At 50.1% G+C, this 21269-nt stretch overlaps 1 long non-coding RNA gene across 1 annotated transcript in view; it reads right to left on the bottom strand.

Annotated features, from left to right (window-relative positions):
- LOC106506425 (uncharacterized) overlaps window positions 1-21269 on the bottom strand; it is a 42366-nt gene that overhangs the window by 7720 nt on the left and 13377 nt on the right. Inside the window, exons 4-7 of the long non-coding RNA XR_001301701.3 lie at window positions 16538-16841; window positions 11757-13840; window positions 2969-3096; window positions 2527-2683 (exon numbers count right to left, since the gene is read on the bottom strand). This is a non-coding gene — a long non-coding RNA (uncharacterized LOC106506425). The remainder of the gene's footprint in view (window positions 1-2526; window positions 2684-2968; window positions 3097-11756; window positions 13841-16537; window positions 16842-21269) is intronic.

The following is a 21269-nucleotide window of genomic DNA, read 5'->3' as shown; positions in this document are numbered from 1 at the left end:
CAACAGGGAAGGTTGGCAGGGCTCACGCACGTCATCTAGCCCTTAACTTCCAGCTTCCGGTCAAAGAAATCAAGGCCCAGCACAGGGAGGGAATTTCCTAGGGATGTACAGCTCTTTCCTGGCAATAAAACTCAGAGAGAAAGTCTAAAGGCAATTATAGGCCGTACACGTAGGGGTCCGAACCCCTGCCTGCATCCTCCAGGGCCTCTGGCTTACCTTACCTGGGTACCTTAGGCTACCTTCACATCTGAAAATTTGAGTTCCGGTCATGGCTCAGCGGTTCACGAACCCGACTAGTACCCATGAGGACACGGGTTCGATCCCTGTCCTTGCTCAGTGGGTTAAGGATCTGGCATTGCCTTGAGCCTTGGTGTAGGTCTGTAGGTCATAGACGCGGCTAGAATCCCGAGTTGCTGTGGTTGCAGCGTAGGCCGACAGCTCCAGCTCCAGCCTGGGAACTTGCATATGCCACAGGTACGGCCCGAAAAAGTAAAAAGACCAAAAGATCTGAAAATCTAGGATGTTTTGCTTCGGGATTAATCTTCCTGCTTCTTTACCTCATGTTCCCAACAGAAGAGATAGAATTCCAGTCCATAACCAAAGACTGGAAGGTCCCTTCCGAGGCTTCTGCCCTGCGGCCCAGCACCATCCCCTCTTACTTGTGAACCCTATTCTTTGGCAGAAGTGACAAAGACAAAAATAGAAGCAGTATCAACACTATCCACAGTCACTACTGCTAACAGCTAATAATAATAATACTTGCAGTTCTCACCTACTGCACGCCAGAGCCAGGGGCTCCGAGATTGGTTCATTTTTCCCCATTTCACAAATGTGGAAACTGATGCTCAGAGAGGTTAAGGAACCAGCCCTAAGTCACACAGCTGGGACTGTGAAGCTTCAAAGTCAGGCGAAGCTAAGTTGAGGAAGCAACACTGGCTTCTCCCGGCTCTCGTGACTGGTCTCCACGTCCGGGGTGGGGCCTTGATGCTTTTGAAAGTGTGTCTTTCTCACAAACAGACATAGTGTGTGCGCAGTAAAGTGAAATCACAAGCAGCCTCCGAGACCTCACCATTTTCTTCCATTTGGGGCAAAATGTCTAAAAACACGTATCCGTTTCACAGAAGCAACATAAAAATCAAAGCTTAAGAAGACGTCAAGCCAGTGGATGGGGATTTTTCCAGGAGAAAAAACCCTCACGGGCCAAAGTGTAAATAAATGAAGAAATGTGATTAATTGTAGGAAGGCCTGAAGCTCAAAGTCCTGGCTGGTTCTGCAGGATAAGAATCACAACCTCTGGAACAGTCACCTCACAGACTCGCCTCTGTTCCACGTATATGTACATTTTAAGGTTCTTTCAAAAACTTTCCTGGAGGAGTTCCCGTCGTGGCTCAGTGGTAACAAACCTGACTGGTATCCGTGAGGACGTGGGTTTGATCCCTGGCCTTGTTCAGTAGGCTCAGGATCCAGCCACGATCCATGGTATAGGTCTGGTGTTGCCGTGGCTGTGGTGTAGGCTGAAAGCTGTAGCTCTGTTTGGACCCCTGGCCTGGGAACTTCTATATGCTGTAAATGCAGCTCTAAAAAGCAAAAAAATGTAAAACAAAACCAAACCTTCCTGGAAAGCTGTGTGCTATGCCTAGATCTGGGGCTACGGAGCTGGACAGACAGCCACTTATCCAGAGCAACAGAGGAACAGTTGTCCTACAGAGTGACCGGGACCATAAATGCAAAAATGCAACCGTTTCAGATCATCAGAGAAGAAGGGGGAACTCCTTCAACAAGCGATTATGAAACATCACATTTAGAAAAAATAATTTACTTAGATTTTACTTTTTTTTTTTTTTTTTTTTGCCTTTTAGGGCTGCATTCTCAGCATATGAAAGTTCCCAGGCTAGCAGTCTAATAGGAGCTGGAGACCCTGGCCTACACCACAGCCACAGCAACACAGGATCTGAGCCACGTCTACGACCTACACCGGATCCTTAACCCACTGAGCAAAACCAGGGATCGAACCTGCGTCCTCGTGGATGCTAGTCAGATTTGTTTCCTCTGTGCCACGACAGGAACTCCAGATTTTACTTCTCACCATAGCCCAACAGACAACCTAGCTGGGTCCAAGAAGGACATAGTTATATCACCTATTTTTTAAAAAGCAGAAAAACTCCGGGAAACAAACATCGATCATCACATCTTTGGAGAAGGGTGAGCTTTTTAAATTTTGAAGCAACAGAAGAAGTTACCAACAGAAACGTAGACGGATTTTGGCTAGATAAAAATTTTAACGCCGGTGTATTAAAAGCATAACCAGGATTTCAGAGTAAATGGGTAAGGAAAATGGAATTGCAGTAACTCTGCAGTCAGAGGGTTAATTTCACAGCGAAATGCCAATGGAAGATGAGGGTTTGGGGTCGTGAACCAAGGATTCACAAAAGGAAATACAAATTCGAAAAGGAAAGTAAACAAACACTTGGGAAAATTTCCCGCGGCATTAAGGATGGAATAAATGCAATTAAAATAATTACATACCATTTGACCTATCAAATTAACAAAGTTTATAAAAATAAACATCATCGCCAGAGAAGGTATGGAAATACAGTCCCTCGAGACGACCAGTGGACACTACTTCTCCAAAATTCCAAAGCCATCTGGCGTCATAGACCAAATAATCTAACTTCTGGGAATCCTAAGATAATGAAAACAAATACCATAAAAGCTTCAGAGAGAAAGGTTTTCATCACAATATAATTCATAGCAATGACAAACTGATAAAATTATAAACGCCCCCCCAAAGAGACACAATGGTTAGGAAAACACACGGCAGGAGTGATGACTTCTACCTTAAAAGAGTGCATCCTAACAAGAAAAACATGTCTGATAGAATATTAAATGGAAGCAGAACACACACCTGAATATACAGTATGGTCAAAACCATAATAAGAAAGGAATTACGTGGAAAGTCAAAAGAAACATCCCAAGAGGTTTACAGGATGGAAGGCGGAGTGATTTGGTTTTCATTTCATTCTGCTTGTGTCTCTCTTTAAGGAGTTCGCCAGCGGATCTTCAGTAAACGTATCAGGCCAGATTCCTTGATCTAATCTAGAAGAGGCATTTTTATGAACATTCCAAGAAGTTCCAAAAACCAGTTCTCAGACACCAGCTGGGTATCTGACCGTCGGATTCAATTCTGACACCCAGCCCCCTGTCATTGGCCTCAGATCCCACGGTTGAAGGGTAGAGTCCCCACAGGCCTGCCCTTACTTCAGATGCCCACCCCAGATGGGACCCCAGCGGCAGCCAGACGTCTGTCAAACCTGACTACAAATTCGGGAGTTCTCACAACTCCCCACCTCACCTTCGATAATTTGCTGGAAGGACTAGCAGAACTCAGAAAAGAGCCATACTTAAAATTAACAAAAAGAATACGAATTAATGGCCAGAGGACAAGATGCACAGGGCCAAGAGCAAAGTCTTGGTGGTGGAGGTGGCACAGCGCGTCCATGCCCCCCCGCTCCTGGAACCCAGACGAACCACCTTCCCACCACGTGGGTCTTTTCAGCAACCAGGACACCCCCTTGTTCCCCAGTGGTCAGAGGTTTGTTGTGGTTTTACTGCCCAGACGAGACTGATTAAATCATCAATTGTATCCTTCAACTTAATCTCTGATCCCCTTCTCCAGAGGTCTGGGTGTAGGGCTCAGAGTTCCCACCCACTAATCATATACTCCATCTTTCTAGATCATTCCTCCCTTGAAATCGTTTGTGGTTCAACCACATCAGCATAAACTCAGGTAGCCTCCAAAGGTGCCCCTTACAAATAACAAAGGCAACCCCATTACTCGGGAAATTCCAAGGGTTTTGAGCTCCCCACCAGAGATGGAGACAAAGACCAGATGTATTCTTTATTACAGCACAATGACCCATGTCCAAAAATCATCCTTTGAAAAATATTAGAATATACAGGTTTTTTTGGGGTGGGGGGATCTTTTTAGGGCTGCATCCGCAGCATGTGGAAGTTCCCAGGCTAGGGGTTGAATCAGAGCTGCAGCTACTGGCCTACGCCCCAGCCTCAGCAACGCCAGATCCTTAACCCACTGAGCAAGGCCAGGGATCTACCCTGCGTCTTCATGTATGCTAGTTGGGTTTGTTGCAGCTGAGCCACAACGGGAACTCCTACACATTGTTTTAATTAAAATATTAATGGGGAAGGCATTTGGGGATGCTGGAGGCAGAGGGGATGCCCCCATGGAGGCCTTCCAGCGGGGTCTGGGATGGTGACAGGGATTTGCCAGGAGGGACATTTGATGGAGGCGTGTGACTGGGAGGGGTGGGTATGTGCTGAGCAGAGAAATTTGAATGTACATGGCATTTCTGGAAGAAGTGGTTTGTTCTACAGTAGCTGGAGTTGAAGTCTGCACGAGGAAGAGACATTACCAGGTTGGGATGAGCCACGTTTGCTGAACGAGGGGGTCTAATTTGTCCATTAGACCAGCGTTTTATAAATTAGATGTGACAGGGCTGGTTGATAGACGAGGAATATCAGAGGCATGCTTGAAGAGGAACTGCTGTTTTGTGAATTGTGTCAGTGTGTGTGTGAGAACATCTGGGCTCCATAAGTACGTTGAAAACTGCAGGTCCCACCACTGAAGCTGTGGCTTTTCCAACCAGGGGCTGCAGACAGGTGACAGCGGCATGTGTAAAGTGAGCAGGGACAGTGGAAATGCCACCTGAAACCAACTGCGGTCATCCGATGAGGAGCCAGGGCGCTGACAGGGGCAGCAAAGGAAAATTCGAGTGGAGACCTACCGGGGAACTCTCCTGACAGGTCCAGGTGCCTGCCTGCCTGTGAGCAGGGCCAGACCTAAGATCCTCAGAGGAAATTCCAGGGGGAGGGGCTGCGCCCTGAGGGACACCACGACTAAAGGACCCAAAGGACCTCATGTCACGTTTTGGTCTAGGTGTGTCTGCCACAGACCTGGGTCAGGGAGACACCAACCCAGAAGACACAATCAAACTGGGAAGTGGGAGCGCGGGGCGCCACAGCCCACCAGGGTGTGAAAGAAGGAGAGGAAGTGACTAGGAAAAGAGAAGAGGGAAGTCAGGGACCCTGGAAGGGGGGTTTCCTGGAAGGGAGGTTTCCTGGAAGGGAGGTCTCGGGCAGAGACAAGAGCCCCAGGCCGGCTGCCCCAAGCCGCTGGAATGCCCTTGGAATCTCACTCCAAAGCTGCACAATTAACTCTGCTTGGGAAGTGGCTCTTCCAGACTCCGGGAGGAATTTCCACTCACCACTACCTGGATAGACCCAGTTGGGGCCAGAGTGATTAAAAGCCTGTAAGACTGACTGAAGCAGAGATGAGGCTGAACCTGGGACAGAAGGGATTCAAAACAGACTTTTGTGTGAATAAGAACTTGAGGTGGGGGAGATTGGGATTAACACACGCACGAGTACATATACAATAGATAACCAGCAAGGACCTACTCCATAGCATAGGGAACTACCCTTGACATTTTGTAATAGCCTATACGGGGAAAGAGTTAGAAAAAAATTATATGTATACATGTAAAACTGAATCACTTTGCTGTACACCTGAAACTAGCACAATATTATAAAATAACTATTACAAAAAGAGAGAGGGAGAGGGAGTTTCCATGTGGCTCAGCGGCAATGAAGCCAACTAGCATCCGTGAGGACGAGGGTTCGATTCCTGGCTTCTCTCAGTGGGTTAAGGATCTGGTGTTGCTATGAGCTGTGGTGTAGGTCACCGATATGGCTCAGATCTGGCGTTGCTGTGGCTGTGGTGTGGGCTGGCAGCTGCAGCTCTGATTTGACCCCTAGCCTGGGAACCTCCATATGCTGCGGGTGTGGCCCCCAAAAGACACATACAAAAATTTTTTTAATGAATTAAAATTAAAATTAAAAAAAGAGAGAGAGGAGTTCTGGCGTGGCTCAGTGGTTAACAAATCCGACTAGGAACCATGAGGTTGCAGGTTTGAACCCTGGCCTTGCACAGAGGGTTAAGGATTCGGCGTTGCTGTGAGCTGCGGTGTAGGTTGCAGACGCGGCTCGGATCCCGAGTTGCTGTGGCTCTGGTGTAGGCTGGAGGCTACAGCTCCGATTCGACCCCTAGCCTGGGAGACTCCATATGCCGCAGGAGTGGCCCAAGAAATGGCAAAAAGACAAAAAATAAAAAGAGAGAGAGAGAAAACCAGAGAATGCACCCCAGCTCAGCAGAATTCAGGTGACACAGTTGCCAACAGGCACCAGGAGAGCTGGCTCTTTGGTTGAAAAAAATAAAATCAATAAATAAGATCACAGATCTTCACTTTAAATCATTCCCCAATAAATTTTAGAGAAATCAATGAGTTGATAGACAAAACAGGAAATACGTGAAAATTGATCTCATCTCTGTCTGAAGAAGCGCCTTCTAACCAAATAGATGGCTGATATGAATTATCCCAAATATACACAAAGGCAGAAAGAGAACCAGCAAAATGTGATATCAAAAATTACTGCAGGTGTTTCCACAAAGCGTGACAAACAGCGTGGACCCCTGGGCAACCCGTGCCAGAATCAGAGTAAAGTTGGAGCTGGGTCTTGAAGAACCGGCCAGATTTAGGGCGGGAGGCCCAGGTGACCAGGGGAGGCAGGACAAGGGGCCCACCAGGCCTTGGGATGGCCTGGCTTGATGATCAGGTTACAAAAGTCCTGCCTAAACAAAGGCCACCTGGGCAAGTGACACCACCTGCCTACCTTCATCTCGTGACTGTCAACGCGGATATTTGCAGCCTCTTAGAAAACAAATGTCATCACTCAGGCAAACAATACCTCTTCTGCAGGGCGAGCAGGCCTGATCCAAATGCCTGACCAGGATCCTGCCTTTGGTAAAATCACCCCCTTGGGAAAAGGAGCCAGGGAGTTGGAAGTGCTTGTGTAACAGAACTGGCTTTTTCTGTTATTTCTACCACCCCCCCCACCCCACCCCCGCAAACAGGTCCCAAGAGCAGCGTTTTGCAGAGGGAATCCGGGAGGGGCCTTCAAATGCAAATCTCTGCCCCCAGAGAAGAAAAACACTTAAAAAAAAAAGCCAGCAGAGACAGCAGATTCCTACCAGGCTCCCCGTTACCTCCCCCTGGAAGGTATTTCAAAGAAGCCATTCAATCCATCTTTAAATACAAATGGGTTTTGTTTCATCTTCAACAAATTCTTTTGAACCATGGGCACCCAGAGCAGAGTGCCTAATTTATAGCGCCTACGTTATGTCCACATTTTTAAGAGGCATTTTCTTTCCTGACCGTCAAGAAAGAAACTAGACACTTAGACAAAAAAGTTAAAAAAATATCCTTCTGGTAATTACAACCTTGTTTTGTTTTTTTCTTGAGTTGTCTTGGCTAAGAGGAGCGGGGAGACTGGGAAGGGTGGTGCCTACCCAGCGCAGACATGCTCAAAGCCCTCCCCGCAAAATCAGGCAGAGAGATGCTTTTTCCTAGTGACAAATCCTAGATTCAAAATGATACCATCAGGAGTTCCTGTCGTGGCGCAGAGGAAATGAATCCAACGAGGAACCATGAGGTTGCAGGTTTGATAAAGGAAAAAAAAAAAAAAAAGATACTATCAATGTCTATCAAGCTTGAGATTCAAGGTCAAATATAATGAGCCTCACGCACATCCACACTCAGGATTTCCTTGGACCTTCTGCCGAGTGGAAGGCCTGCACAATCTCTGTTTCCTGGAGCCCTGATTTGAAAGATCTGAGTTGTACTCACAGACTCTCACCACAGTGGAGTGGTTTTCCTCCTTTTAATTCTGGACCGTCTTTGTTTACCAAGCTGATTAAAGGTATTGCTTTCCAGTGCATCTGTTCTTGGGTGGGGACCCATGCCACCGAAAGGTGCTGTTTAGCCAGAAGGGGGACACGGATTTGCGTTTTACGATGTAGGCAGCCAGAGGGATACAGACACCTGAGACAAAGCTGAGAACTCATTAGCATTTGAAAGAAACCCACAGAGGCTCCAAGTTGCAAGGCTTTGGCTTGATGCTTTTGTTCTGCGAAAGTCTAACGAAGGATATCTCTTTTCTCCTTCCTGGGGAGTGAATGTGGAGAGATACAAGAGCTTCCCTTTGTAACGTGCAGGAATCAGCTAGACCCTGCAGTTACTGATGCGTGGGTGGGTTAGATGGATAAGCCCTGAGGTCCTACTGTACAGCACAGGGAACTCTATCCAGTCTCTTGGGATAGACCACGATGGCATGATGGAAGACAGTATGAGAAAGAGAATATATTATATATGAATATGTATATATATACACGAATATGCATATATATGAATATGTATGTGTGTGTGTGTGTGTGTATATATATATATATATATATATATATGAATGACTGGGTCACTATGCTGTACAGCAGAAATTGGCACAACATTGTAAACTATAATTTTTTTTTGGTGTTTTAGGCATATGGAAGTTCCCAGGCTAGGGGTCGAACCTGACCTACAGCTGCGGGCCTACACCGCAGCCACAGCAACACCAGATTCCAGCCATGTCTGAGTACGACGCGACAGCTCACGACAACGCCAGATCCTCAACCCACCGAGCAGGGCCAGGGATTGACCCCGCCTCCTCATGGATACTAGTCAGATGCGTTACTGCTGAGCCACAATGGGAACGCCACATTGTAAACTATACTTTAGTTTTAAAACTTTTAAAAATCTGAGTCTGGGGGCAGAAGAAATCAGAGACGACAAGGACTTAAACATTCTGCTTTCAGGGCCCCCAGGCTCAGCCAGGTCTACTCGGAGCCGGCCCTCCTGCCCCATCCTGGCCAGGTCCCCTGCGCTCTTCCTGGCTCTGCATCCGGTTGATTTCCTCTGCGATACACGTCTTTGGAACGTGCATGAGTAGACACTGGTCCATCAGCATCACTAGACAGGGATTAGGGCAAGGATGCTCTGTGTGTTCACTTCTGCACACCCAGCACCTTGGACAGGGGGACCGCAGTCAACACTCAGTAACTATGGAAACAGTGACATCCTCCTGAAGACAAGAGTGTCTTGAGGACTCTGCCCTTTGTTCAGAAGGACACGCTTCTTTTTCTTTTGTCTTTCTATATACTTCTTTTTCCCTAAATACATGTAAACACTTCTCTTTAAGAGAAGGAAGGAAGCTGGGGGGGAGAGGAAGGAGGGAGGAAGGAAGGGAGGGGAGGAAGGAACACAATGACGAGCAAGAAAAAAAAGACACAAAAAAAGAAAAAGAAAAAACAATCAGAAAATGTCTTCGATTCTCTCTCCCCACCTAGGTTATTTCACTATCAAACTTCTTGAAAGATCAGGCAGCCCCTGTTTCCGCTTTTCTGACCTCCGTTTGTCCTTCAGCCTCTGCACTCTCAGTTCCCTGGTCCTCCACTAAAACAGCCCCCCTGAATCGCCTGTGACTTCCACTCCGACCACGTGCCTCCTGCGTCCAGAAATGGTCAGATAACCCTCGACGGGCCTCTGGGACAAGGCGCCCGTGTCATTTTCCTCTTTCCCGTGGCCAGGCCTGGAGAAGCGGGTACCCACAGCAATTCCTTCCTCCTCTTCCTCACAGCTGCGCTGCATCTGGTCCATCCCCGGCACCCCTCCCCACCCACTGCGAACCCAGCAGAGGGGCTGGCCTTCCATAGCACAGAAACGATGGAGACCCTCAAGCACAAAGAGCTCAATTCCCCAGCATGTTCCCCCCAGAACTACAGCCCCCTTCCCCCGTTACTGCTGCACAAAGTACTTAGTGGAGTCAAACTACAAACTCCCCACACTGGGGAATCAGGAACTGCTTAGCAGACAGAGTTCTGGCTCCTGGGTCTGTCCTGAGTCAAGGTGTCAGCTGGGGCTGAAGGTCCCTGAAGGCTGGCCTGGAGCTGGAGGATCCCTTTCCAGGATGCCCTACTCACAGGGTGACAGTATGAGCCATCTGGGTCTCGGCACGCGGACCTGGCCACACAGCTGCTTGAGTGTCCTCCCAACATGACAGCTGGCTTCCCCAGAGAGTGACCAAGAGAGCAAGGGGGGAGCCACGCTGCCTTGTGTGATGCAGGAACCCCACCATCAGTCCCCTAACATCCTGAAGACACATGGGTCAGCCCTACTCAGTGTCCGGGAGGATTACAGCCAAGTGGGATCAGCAGGAGGCAGGACTGCAGGGAAGCCATTTGAAGGTTGGCTGCCACATGAACTGTCGCCTGCCTGGCTCTGCCAGAGACCCAGGTTCCCCCTTTATCTTTAATCTCTCCAGGGCTGCCGGCTTATTTGCCTAAACAAATAAGAACGTTCAAATATCATCTGGACCAAAACACAAAAGAAAACCTTCTTTCCATTTGTCTGATGTCACAGAGGTTCTTGAAAAAGCCGTCAATCAGGGAGTGCCTGCCATGGCACAGTGGGTTAAGAATCCGACTGGAGCAGCTTGGGTCAATGCGGAGGCACGGATTTGATCCCAGCACAGTGGGTTAAAGGATCCCACATTGCTGCAGCTGCCACTCAGGTTTGATCCCTGGCCTGGGAACTTCCACATGCCATGGCCGTGGCAAAAATAATACTTTCGTAAGCCACTAACTTAGGTGTGCAGACATTCCCGCATCTGGACTGTGTCCTCTGGGCCCTTGCTGCTACCCAAAGGTGTCCAAATACTTCATCTACTCACTGCCGAGTAAGCTCAGCCACTTCAGTGACTTATTGGAAATGTGAGATGAAACTCAGCCAAGCTCAAGATCCCCTCCCTCTTCGTCCAAGGTTACACCTGGGTTCAGACACCTGCACATGCTCATAACATAAGGACCAACTTGTGATTCTTGGCCAGTATCTGTCCACATGGCTTCCGCTTGTCCCTCACCCTCAGCCATGGTCACCTGCTGAGGGTCACCCACTAAAATATGACCCTCCAGGCTGCTCTCGGGGCATCACTAGCCTTCAGTGCCGGCGTCAGGTACAGGGACCTTGGATCCATGTCCTAATCCGGCCTTCAGGTGGGAACCCTTATCCCGGACCTCACTGGCTTGCCAGCTGGCTCTTTCTCAGGACCTCTGCCACAGGAGGAGCCGCCAGCCTCCCCTTGGTGTCCATGGGGCTCGAGGGGGTCCCACAGGCACACCTATTTCTCTGCTGCTCTGATGCCATGTCACACAGCTGGCTGCTCTCCAGGCCTGCTGTCTACCCGGCACCCCTCGGGAAGGAAGGCAGGGGTTCACCCCCACCTGGGATCCACTGATCCGGCTGGATCCTCAGCACTGCCCACAGCTGCAGGAACTCAGCCAGAAGGGGCTTGGTGGGGCCCAGGCCCCTAAAACGAGCCTTGTCTCTCCTGCTCCCTGCCACTGCCATGCTCAGCTCCCTCACCACCTGCCGCTGGAGGCACTTCTCTGGAATTTACGAGGAGGAGAGAGTGGAAAAGGCAACTCCAATCATCTGTAAAGAGCTCAGGGAGTTCCCGTCATGGCGCAGCAGAAACGAATCTGACGAGCATCCGTGAGGACGCAGGTTCGATCCCTGGCCTCGCTCAGTGGATTAAGGATCCAGTGTTGCCATGAGTAGTGTAGGTCACAGACACGGCTTGGATCTGGCATTGCTGTGGCTGTGACATAGGACAGCTCCGATTCGACCCCTAGCCTGGGAATTTCCATGCGCTGCAGGTGTGGCCCTAAAAAGCAAAAAAATAAAAATAAAAATAAAAATAAAAAAAAGAGTTCAGCTGCGCACCCAAGCCACTCCCCCAAAGGTCCATACATTCATCCTCTGGCGTCTCTGCTCCCAGTTGCCTTCATCCCTTCACACTGGAGGCCATGCCAGGTGAGTGTCCCCAGCCCGCATGGGGGGGTCCCACATTAGGTTACATCTGCAACAGACATGTGGGTTAATGATCGCAGGCTGCCCTGCCACGCAGGTACATGCTGATGACGCCCAGCCTTGCTTCGCTGCCCCACGACCCCCTGGACATCCCAGGCGGCCCACTGGGCCCTCCAGAGTCAGCGGGTCATTAACAGCCCCTCAGGCCTGCTGGGCCCTGACCTGGCCTCCCTGGGGGCCACTGCGCTGAAGGCTCTGTCTGTACATCGCTCTCTTTCGACTTCATTCTCAGCATCCAGCCAGTTCCAACAGCACCTTCCACCGGGAGCTGGGGCAAGGCTGGAGGGCCGGCTCCCTTGGCATCTAGGTCCTGTGACCCCCGCGCTGTACAAGCCCAGCAGAGAAAGGGCTAGATTCTGGTTCGGAGGGGGCCCTGAAATTCATTAACTTCATTATTATTTTTTTTTTTTCTTTTCGGCCACACCCCCAGAATTTCCTGGGCCAGGTTATCAAATCCAAGCAGAAGCTGCGGTCTACCTATGCCACAGCTGCAGCAGCTCCGACCCTTTAAACCCACTGTGCTGGGCTGGAGATCCACCCAGCGCCTCCTCCAGCTCACTAACCCACTGCCCCACAGCTGAACTTGAAATTCCTTAAGAGATTTTTTTAAGAGGGCATTTTTTTCTGGGTCTCCAAGGCCTCAGTCTCTCTCTCTCAAAATCCACCTGCAGTGATTTCCGAGCTGGAGAAAAGAGGTCCTGCCTTTTCCAAGAGGATTCTTTCCGGGCATTAACCTCGGTGATTGATTCTGCTCAGCCCGCAGGGCCCGGGGCCAGAAGAGCACACAGCAGTCCCTGGAGGCCTGAGCAAAGCCAGGTCACTTCCGAGCTTGCCCAGGGCGTGCGGGCGCGGTGTCCGGCGCCCACAGCGGGAAGGACCTGCCGCCAGGCCTCCGTCCCCGGGGGTGAGCGGCCGCCCTCCGGGGAGTGATGAGAGCGGTGAAAGGCTTTCGGTTCTGGGCTGATGGATGTGCTGGCTTTGGGTCCTGACCCCGCTGACGTCTGGAATTCAAAATTCCCGGGGGAGCCCGAGCAAGGACACTAAGGGTCATTTCTCACCTCTTCGATGGCTGAGGATGTCAGGTTACTTGACGTCTGGTGTCCCTCGTCTCCCGCAGCCGCTTCCTCGGTGTGAAAGGTTAAGATTCGCCGTTCCCTTCTCAGCCCATCTAATGGCAAGTGCGGCGTGTGGGGCCCCGGCCAGACCCCGGCCGTCACGCGCCCCACACGAGCTCCTCGGAAGGACCCCAGCCAGCGCCTCACACTCACAAGACCCCCGAGTGAGGCGCCCGGGGACCCTGATGCCATCCGTCATCCCGGCTCCAGGCCACCTCGGAGCGGTGGGGGTGGGGGGGCCTCGCCTGGACCAGACCTGCTGCCTATGTCTTTAATGCGCATGCCCGGTGACTCCGCTGCGCCCAGGAGAGGCTGAGAGCCCCGGCCCGAGCCGTCCCGATGCACTGTGGTCCTTTCAGGGCCGTTTTAAAGAGGAAACCCTTCCCCTCCAGACAGCCGCAACCCTGGCACGGCTGGGAGGGTACCAGCAGGTGATTCAGCTGGTCCCAAGGCCCTTCCCTGTCCCCCTCCAGGAGGACCAGACAGACCCGCCTGCGTCTTTGCCCTGCGAAGCACGGGTCTCCTTAGGGCTTCCCAGGTGAATCTCAGGGGCCACAGACCAAACAGGCCTGGGGCTGGCCTGTGACCTGCAGGCCCAGCCGCTTTGCAGCCAGGCCATCTGATGAGGGATGAACTCCACGAGACCTCTCCCCCGACAGCGTGGACGCAGGGAGCGAGGCCTCCGGGAGTCTCAGTGGCTTTGCTGCCCCGAGAGAAAGTGACACTAGGAGCTGATGGCAAGGAGGTGTTTGGTTCTCTCCACAGTGGAACGTGCTGGAAGTCCACTAAGGGTGAGTGCTGAGGGCAGCAGAGGAGACCACATCATCTAGGCTTCATTAGACGTAGCATCTGAAAAACGAAAGAGAGGAGTTCCTGTTGTGGCTCAGCAGGTTAAGGGCCCGGCTAGTATCCACAAGGATGTGGGTTCGATCCCAGCTGCAGCTCTGATTCAGTCCCTAACCTGGGAACTTCCACGGGCCACGGGTACGGCCCTAAAAAGCAAAAAAGTAAAGATTAAAAAAAAATTTTAAATGAAGAGGGAGGGAGGGAAAGACAGGACCACAGGCTTCATACTTTTCTTTGCTCTTTTTCTCTTTTTTCTTTCTTTTTTTTTTTTTTTTTTTAGGGCTACACCCAAGGCATATGGAAGTTCCTAGACTAGGGGTTGAATCAGAGCTGTAGCTGCCAGCCTACACCACAGCCGCAGCAACACCAGATCCTTAACCCACTGCTTAAGGCCAGGGGTCAACCCTCATCCTCCTGGATACTAGTCGGGTTCGTAACCCACTGAGCCACAGCAGGAACTCCCATAGTCTTCCTTCTTTTTTTTTTTTTTTTATCTTTTTTTGTTACGCAATGAATTTTATTACATTTATAGTTGTACACAATCATCACAACCAACTTTTATAGCATTTCCATCCCAAACCCCCAGGGCATCCCTGCACGCCCCTCCCAGAGTTTTCTTAAAGAAATATTTATTTAGTAGAACAAAGCCTAAATGAGTTTAATCAGCTTTTTTATATATAACTGTTGGGCACCTGACCCAAGACAGTGATTTGAGTCTGTTCACTAAATGTCCCCATCACCAACTCCCACTAAACATGCAGCAAAGCAACCTGAAGACGGCAATTCTGTGCCAGTGGTTGCAGGGCCTCCCCTATAGGCCAGGGATTCCGAGGACCCTCCAACACTGTGTAGGCCTGGCCAGGTGGGGACAAGAGGCCACTCTCTGCTGAAAGGGCAGGGAGGGCAGGCCCAGACCAGGGCCATAAACCGCAGGATGCCAGGTGCAGCATCCATGGGACAGAAGAAAGCCACAAATGAAACAAAACTCAAAAGAGCTTCAAAAGCCGTCATTGTATAGGACAAAGCCTCAGCTCCCACCGTCATTGAACTGGAAGCTAATGACAAAGGGGCCAAAATTCATCCTCTGATGCCACGGGGTTTTGAGCAGGAAGGAAGCCTATGGAGCCAGGGAAGGATGTGCCGGCCGACCTGAGGTTGTGGGGTAGGGGTCCAGCAGCCAAGCAGACCAGTAGAGGTTTTGCTGCTGAGCAGTGGGCAGATGCTGTAACAGTTGCCTGAAAATGTGGAAGCAGCTTTGGAATTTGGAGATGGGTAGAGGCTGGAGCTGAGGTTCTTGCTCAAAAAGCCTGGGTGACTGGGGAGGGGCTGTTGAGGGAACTATGGGTGGTAAAGGCCATTCTGGGGCGGTCCCTGGTGAAAATGAGCTACTGGAGAAAAGGGCATCCTTGTTATCAAGTGGCAAAAACCTCAGCTGAACTGTGTTCTAGAGTTTTGTGAAAGGTAGATCCTTTAACCCACGGCGGGAGGCCAGGGATCAAACCCTCAGCCTCGTGGATCCTAGTCGGCTTCGTAACTGCTGAGCCATGACAGGAACTCCTTGACCTTTCTCTAAGGAAGGGTTTTCTGGCACTCCCCGTGGCTGGTCAGGGCAGATCCAACTTCAAGGCCAAGTCCTGGCTCTCCTCCCCCTACCCCCAGAGCAAATAACTTGGGGATACCTCTCCTTTCTGTCGTCACCAAACCCCACTGCCACAGGATTTCACAGTTCATGCAGGACCTTCGAGAACCATCTGGCCCACAAACGTGGTTACTTCCCTTTTCATTCTCACAGTCCTTTGTTGAGGATGCCCTGTCTTGTCAGCCCGTCCTTAAAATGGACGATGCAGGGACTCTGGGGGGACAGACTGAAGAGGGGCTATGCTTGCTAGTGTCCCCGCTCCGGCTGGCCCAGGCAGAGTGCTGGGAGGGGGCAGAGATGTTCCTTGCAATAGAGGTGGTGACTGAACTTATGACAACAGAGAGCTGGCTGGACAAATCAACAGCACTGCTTCTTAAGGGATGGTGGAAGTTTCCAGAAGGCCAGGCAAGAGACACCCAGTCAGGGAGCCTGGCCAAGACCCAGGGTGTGTCCCCAACTGCTTGGGCCTGTGACCCTGGAGTCACTGAGAGAGCCTCGCTGAGCTAATGTTTATTGATGCTGTTTTCTGTTAATTAAATTAAACCTCTCTCTGAAGCAGGGCTGGCAGGCAGGGCTGCCTGGGGGGTGCGGGGGCCTATTTTCCCAGGTGCTGGGTGGGGCTCCAGCCAAGGGAAGTGAAATGGGATCCCCTCAAGTGTGAAACTCCCCCAAAGTGACCCTGCCCCTCATGCCAGAGGCTCCCCGGCACCAGGGCTGCACTTGGATTTCAGCACATCTTGCTTCAATTCGGTGCTTTGTGCATGAAATTCCAAGCAGAAAAATCAAACGGAGACATAATGATTTTGATTGGAAATTACCGTTCTCTAACATAAGACATATTAAACATCACTAAAGGTTACACTATGTATGATTCCCGAGTGGACAGCATTCCAGCCCTACGTTCAGAAAAACAGTATTGAGTGAACTGAGGTCCTCATGCTTTATCAAGATCTGAAGTCAAAGCGCCTTCACTTGCATGTCACCTGCACTGACACCTGGATGTGTTCGCTTTTAAGGACAAGCATCCTCTGTATTCACTGACTCCATATCTGCAAACTCACCTTCTCGCTCAGTTTATTGTAACTCCCAGATCAGGACATGCAGCGCCTGGGCATCTGTGACATGGGTGGAGCAGCCACAGACGGGAGCGTCCGAAGCACCTGCTCCCAGCTGAGGTCAGACAAGGTGACGCTCTGGCTTCTGTTTCAACTCGATTTGTAAACAAGTGGCCTTTTGGCAGTCCGTTTGGCGCCGTGGGTGTTGCATTTTTGTGCTTTTTGCAGGAGCCCTGGCAGTTTAAGATGGCCCCAAGGGTAGGGCTGATGAGCTCTCTGGTAGCCTGAGCACAAAAAGGCTGCCATGCGCCTAGTGAGAAAATACATGTGTGAGATGGAGCTTGGTTCAGGCCTGAGTTGTAGCACGGTTAGCTGCAAGTTCAATGTGGTTTTTTTTTTTTTTTTTTTTTTTTTTTTGTCTTTTTGCCATTTCTTGGGCCGCTCCCGCGGCATATGGAGGTTCCCAGGCTAGGGGTCCGATCCGAGCTGCAGCCACCAGCCTACACCAGAGCCACAGCAACGCTGGATCCGAGCTGCGTCTGCAACCTACACCACAACTCACGGCAACGCCGGATCGTTAACCCACTGAGCAAAGGCAGGGACCGAACCCGCAACCTCATGGTTCCTAGTCGGATTTGTTAACCACTGCGCCACGATGGGAACTCCCCAATGTGGTTTTTTTTTTTTTGGTTTTGTTTTGGTTTGGTTTGGTTTTTAGGGCCACACCTGCGGCATGTGGAGTTCCGAGGCTAGGGGTCAAATCGGAGCTACCAGCCTACCAGCTGCCAGCCTATACCACAGCCACAGCCACAGCCACACAGGACCCAAGTCGCATCTGCGACCTACAGCACAGCTCATGGCAATGCCGGATCCTTAACCCAGTTTTTGAGGCCAGGGATCAAACCTGAATCCTCATGGTTCCTAGTCGGGTTCTTTAACCACTGACCACAAAGGGAACTCGCCAGTTCAATGTTAATGAGCAAACGGGCAGCTTATTCCCAAGAGAGGAAGAGGAAAGCCACCAACCTGCACGTGAGACGGCTCTGGAAAATGCCAAAGGGACATTTATAGCGCATGACAAAACAATGGAAAAGTTGGAAAGCAGCTAAATTTGTGCATTCGTGAGATCATGACCAACTTTTTGTTCAATCCAGAGGCAAAAGCGTTGCTATGGGACTAAAAGCTAAGGAAATTTATGACCACGTTCCCCAGGGTAGTGAAAAGGTTAAACCCTCGCAGCTAGTGTTTTCTTATAAAGAAATACTGGGTGTAATTAGTTATGTATCAGAAACATAAAATAAGATACTTTTAACGAGAAACACACTTCTAACAAGGTCACATATTGATCCGTTGATGAAATGTCGTGACCAGAGGCTCAGAGGAACCCAACCCTGTGTGGGTATTGAGCTTTTGTCCCAGTGGCTCATTATCTGCCAAGTCCCTGTTTGTGCTGACCTTCCAGAACTCAGCTACTGTGAACAGGGAGAATGAGCTATAATTTCATCAGTTATAAAAGCTGTACATAAAACAAAATATAAAACCACTAAGAAAACTTTATCTGCCATCTCACCACCTAGAGGCAAGGAGAGTTAAATTTTGAGTTTTTGCCCTTTATTCAAGGTGTCAGTGTTCGTGTCTGGACTTTCTGCCATTTGTGGCCTGCTGCTCTTTTTCTGTGTGTCCTCAAAAACATTGCCTTTTTCTTTTTCTTTTCTTTTTTGTTTTTTTAGGGCCACACCCACAGCCTATGGAAGTTCCCAGACAAGGGGTCCAATCCGAGCTGCATCTGCTGGCCTATACCACAGCTACAGCAACGCCAGATCCAAGCCGCATCTATGAACTGCACCATAGCTCACCTCAAGGCAAGATCCTTGACCCACTGAGCAAGGCCAAGGATCAAACCCACATCCTCATGGATACTAGTTGGGTTCATTAACCATTGAGCCACGATGGGAACTCCCAGCATTGCCTTTTTCAATAAATGTTTGCCTATAACCTGATTCTTCATAGATGTATAATATTCCATTCTACCAGCTTACTCTGACACTTGCATCTAACCCTCTACTATAGGACAGGGTTTCCAGGCATGGTTGTACAGGTTGTTCACTGCCCAACTGCACCCAGCAGAAAGGCACTTGAGAGACGAATCCAGCTCCCCTGAACCTACCAGGCCATGCATCCTGGCTGGGGCTGTGTCTTCTTGGACGAAGGGTGCTTGCCAGGCCATGAGCTGAAGGCTAACCACTCAGAGGGCCCATTTTTCCCTTTCCTTCCAAGACACCGCACAGTCCAGAGGAGGGCCTGGTTGGACACCTATGTTGTTCCCAGTTTAGGGCTTATAAAAACAGGGAGGCTGTGAACTATTTTGCTTACCGCTCCTCCTGGCTCAAGTCACTGATGGCTAATTACTGATCTATTCCGAGAAGTGGGGTAACAAGGTTAAAAAAACAAACAAACAAACAAAAACTGCTATTAGTTTAGAAGAGACTATTTCAGGAGATAGGCTGACTCTGATGGATGCAGGCTAATTCTAATTTCTAAGTTCTAATTTTAGGAAAAGTTCTTACCAAGTAAATTGCTTAGAGCCGGATTTTGATGGGCCGAAGATGTTAACACATTCGAAAGGGCAGACCTTTCTCAGTGACTCTGACCCACCATCTAAGAAAGTACTGCTTTTATGCAAATAAGCTCACTGCAAATCTTTCTCCTTTATTCATGGATGCTGAGAATCAGCCGGTCCTCTTCGCTCAGCCCTGAACGGGAAGAGGGTTTTAAATAAGGGAAGAGAGGCTGGCATTTGTTTAGAGCTCTTTTTATGCCAGAAATTCTGCCTTTACTTAGATTTTCTTGGGGAGATTCCCTGCACATCAACTTTTTCTAAAAAAAATTAGGTGATTCAATCTGCCGTCTTCCAGCCTTTTCTGCTTTAGAAAAATAACACTTACCATGGTGTTTGCTAGACTTTGGCTTCTGTTTGGGGGTATATTTGGTATTGGCACTTTTGGCAGGAGAATTTCTTTATGAAAACTCTACAACCCAGCCTGATCCAGACGCTGTGGCTCTCTGCCTTGATTAATCATCACTGCGAGTCGTTACTGCACTGGGGCTTTATCTGCTGAATGCCTCTGCCCAGGCCTGTGGCCTCCGAGGCTATTCATCTGCCTCCCATCTGCAGAATGAGGCCACAGTCATTTCAAACCCATAAAGAGATGGGGAAATACTAAAAATGCATTCGTTAGTTTTTAAAACTAATTTTGTCTCTAAACAGCTAAAGTGTATTGTAAAATCTTTTTGTTTTTCCCCAGGCCAGAGTCTTGGTTCCTGCCAGCACCTCCAGCCTGGCCTCCACCAACTGTCCACGGTCCTCCACCCTGAGCTTGTGCCATCAAGCAAGGCCTGTCCACCACATCGAAGGCAGAAACACACCCCCAACTGGCGGTGCAGCCACGTAGGGGTTAACACTCCTCTCCTCCCTAAAACCCACAGAAACATCCAAATGAATGAAAATCTAGGAGGAGAACTTCATTTCCAGGGAAAATGTTCTACAGGATAGAACCACCATCTAAGCAGTTAACCCTGGGGACTCAGGTTCATGGTCAAAGGATGGGAGCAGTATTGCCCTTCCCAGAAGCGACTGACCACTGCCTTGTCTCCCAGGACTGGGGTTCCCTGACTCTCCATTAAGAAGTCAAAGGAGGCTGGGGGGACAAGGGAAGATAGGGGATTGTTGTCTAATGGGGGCAGTGGTTTGACAGGTTCCCCCCCACCACCAGGTGCAAGTAGGGTGGGATACACTTATGCTGCAGGTGGTAGGATGGATTTTTTTTTTTTTTTAGGGCCACGCCCACTGCATACAGAGGTTCCCAGGCTAGGGGTCAAACTGCAACTGTAGCCACCAGCCTACACCACGGCCAGAGCATCACCACATCCAAGCCACGTCTATGTCCTACACCACAGCTCACGGCAACGCTGGATCCTTTAACCCACTGATCGAGGCCAGGGATCGAACCTGCGCCCTCATGGATGCTAGTCAGATTCATCTCCGCTGCACTATGATGGGAACTACAGGATGGATTTGTGTTTTAAGGGGTGAGATTCTAGAGAAGAGGGAAATGCAGGTTCAGAGGCAGCTGCACCCAGACTGGAGGGAGGGTGATCACCACCCCAGGGTGGGCAGCCCCTCCCTCGAGGACGGCGTGACCACCTGTGGGACGTGAGAACATGGGGAGTCTCTGACGCTGAGACACTGCGGAGAAGGGCACACAGGAGGGCCTCTCTCTAGGGCTCCTGCAGCCGTCACACAGCTAAGCACCAGCCTCCTGAAGATGCCGTGGCATCCTGGAACAGGGGCTCAGGAGCCAGCGCTGAGCACAGAGCCGACCCCCAGGGCTTCCTGGGCCATATGAGTACCCTTGAACTCCAGTTTCTACATCCAGGCTCCTGGTAGCTCCTTGGGCTCCCAAGTGTTTCTGCCGTGACTGTCCCCTGTATCCGCCAGCTCTCCCCACACCCAAGTCTCTCTAAGGCCAAATATTGAATCTGTTGGCATGGAAGCCAATCTTGTCTTATCTCTCCAGCTCTCATGCCTCAAAATTCATATTTTTCATTCTCTGCTTCTTCCCTTCCAGTCTGAAGATTCTTTCTTGCTTTGGGGACAGAAATTAGGGATCTAGAATTCTCGTCCAGCTTTGCTCTTTTTTAGCTGGGACTCTTGGGCAATGCAGTCAGGGTTCCTCTG

Source organism: Sus scrofa, chromosome 15 (genome assembly GCF_054392235.1).
Source record: "Sus scrofa isolate SSC_HxYL_T2T_F1_AM1 chromosome 15, Sscrofa_HxYL_maternal_Yorkshire_Landrace_v2.0, whole genome shotgun sequence".
NCBI classification, from domain to species: domain Eukaryota; kingdom Metazoa; phylum Chordata; class Mammalia; order Artiodactyla; family Suidae; genus Sus; species Sus scrofa.
The sequence above is the reverse complement of the archived record's forward strand: the minus strand, read 5'-3'. Positions and strand labels throughout refer to the sequence as shown.